We start from the raw sequence: 2,976 nt of genomic DNA, 5'->3' as shown, positions 1-2,976 counted from the left end.
TTTGGTAACTAATTTTTGTATACGTCTAACATAATTATAACTATATTAAAATATTATTAAATTTTAAATTTAAAAGATTTAAAATTTCAAGCTAAATTTTAATCTTAATTGAAAAAATTTTATATGCATACTAAATATTAATTATTAAATTAATTATTATATATTATTATATATTTATATTATGTATTTTTAATATATATCTTAAACTAATAATAATAATAATAATAATAATAATAATAATAATAATAATAAGAGAAATAAATTAAAACTTGGACAAACACTGCTTCTAAAATAAGAGAGTTTGAATATTAAAATAAGGTTTTTATATTCAAAATAAAAAATAATTAATTATCTTTGTGTTTTAATGTTATCTCTAACATTTTGATATATTTTAATTATATTTTAAGTTGGACAATATATGATATAATAATTTTACGCTATGTTAACATATAATTTCAGATTTCTATAGCAGTATCTTTGTTAACGATATTAACTTTAAATGATATAATAAAAATATAGTTAAAATATTAATAACAAAATAAAAAAATTAAGCATTAAAAACAATTTTAAAATTTTTCAAAGAAAAAATATATATTTTTTCTTAAAAAGATTAATATTATTTATGCCTTATTTTTATTATTATTAATAAATTGCTATAGTTTGATTTGATTTATACTTCACACATATATATGCATCAACAAAATGGGTCTTATTTTGGAATAGTTTTGAGTATAAATAACAAAAATAAATTTAATATTTAATTTGTCTCTTAAAATTTGATGTGGAATTTAAATTAAGTTTTAAAATTTTAATTAATTTAAATTAGACTCCAAATTTATAATTGTAACTTGCGTTAATACTTAAATTTATTTTTGTTAACGAAGTGTTGATTTGTCATATTTATCACATTGGATAAAACCAAATAATGTCATTTTATATCGATGTCTAATCTTTAACAAAATGACGTCATTTCACACTAATAAAAGTAAAAAAGCATCTTATTTATGATCATCATAATAAAAAAGAATGAATTTTAATTTCATTTGTGTGAAATCATATCATTTCACTGAAGATTGAGTTCTAATATAAAATGACATTATTATGTTTTATTCCATCTATCATTTTGTTTTAAGGGTCAATTTAAATCCAACTTAAAATTTTAGGAATCAAACTGAGTGTTTTCATAATAATTAAAAAAATTTCGATAAAACAAATCTAGCTACCACAATTAATGAATAGTTCTAAGTAAAGCATGAACTGTGGTATTCTAGTGCAGTTTATACACTTTTAAGTTTCAATGTCTTACACATACATAAGGGTAATTTATGTTAATAAATTGATTAGAGGTTAAAATTTTGTAGATGTTCTCAATAGATATTGGTTATACGTTTATCATAAATAAATCTATGTAAATCGAATTAGGCAAACTTGATTTAAGTATATATACATAAATCGAACTAACCCAATTCGATTTATGCACTACATAAGACATCCATGTAATTCAATTTACTAGCGTAGGATTGGGGTCACTGAGGAACTACTCCGGTGACAAGAATCTCCGTCCATGCTTATATCACCATTGCAAGTATAACTGATGGACCTAGATTGGAAACGGTATCAAACTGGAGTATATGCTGCACTCTATGATCCTAACGGAGGTGCCAAGACTGATGATAATTGGAAAACAATGATCACCGTCTCTGCCATTTTTCGACTTCAAGAAATCTATGTCCAGAATTTGATGAGGATGTTGTACTCCCCAAGTTGTGGTATCACTCTATTCACCTAATATCACTCTACAACGGCAAAGCATATCAATGATGTGATTGCCCTCCACAATATCGTATGTCGTGGCTCTAGTATCCTAGGATGAACCCTTTGCACAACCTCAATTGCACTATATGGCATCCATATAAACTGTAAAAAGAAAATAATTATAAATTTTATTCCCTAACAATAAATGCATCAAAGGACTACACTTTGTGAATAAAATACGCAGTTAACGAAACTACAGTATTACTCACATTGCCGGGTTGCAACAAGTCTAGTATCAGCCTTCATTGCATCACTCTGGGCTCTTTCTCGCTCGAAGATGCTTGATATCCCTCCCACCTGCAATCCAATACGTTATATCAATAATGACAAAGTATAGAATGACTAGCAAACCACTGAACACATTTAGTAAACATATGTACCTCGACGCTATAGCCAATGAAATATGTCAAACCCAAGGGGCTTTAAAGTAGGAAAACACCAAAAGATCCATAGTTGTAGTAGTTGCAATAGGCCAACCAACTTAACGACATTCTTGTTGGCAACCCGACAAATGTATCGATACAACCATGCAAAAGCGACAGAGCCCCCAACTGTATCTACCAAACTCGTCTAGCCTAACTACCTAAGGTAGCCACCGGATGTGAAGACGTATCCTGGACTTGTCACCAAACAACTAAGTTGATAGCAACATCATAATATACGCCTGTGCATATCGCTTCATGGTCTTCTCATTTGGATCTGGAAAAAGCTCACTGAATGTTTTCTGAAACGAAGTGAACTTCACAGTGAACTTGTCAATGCATTTCACAGGAGGTAGTACATCGAGTAGCTCCTTGAACCAAGTTCAAGAAAATCTACCACCCTCAATAAACCTCTCGAAGTTTGTCAAGCACCTATTCACGTAGTCATCATTGATCGAAAGGCCTAGTTGGTATGCCACATCCTGTAACGTGATGGTGTACTCTCCTAATGACATATGAAATGTATGCGTCTCGAGACGCTATCTCTTAACAAAAGCGTTAACTAGCAGCTCATCCAGTTTAAACCAGTGGTCGTTGAGCCTAGCAAGATGGTATAATCTAGCAATTAGGGATGGCAAATAGGCTAGTCCCCCCCCCCAATTCCGTTATAAGCTCTCCCTGACCCACCTAGGGAGGCAGTTTCAAATCTCTACCCGCCCCGCCTAATAGCGAATTGGCG

Source organism: Arachis ipaensis, chromosome B1, assembly GCF_059453495.1.
Source record: "Arachis ipaensis isolate K30076 ecotype BB chromosome B1, ASM5945349v1, whole genome shotgun sequence".
Taxonomy (NCBI): Eukaryota; Viridiplantae; Streptophyta; class Magnoliopsida; order Fabales; family Fabaceae; genus Arachis; species Arachis ipaensis.
This window is presented reverse-complemented; position numbering follows the sequence as displayed.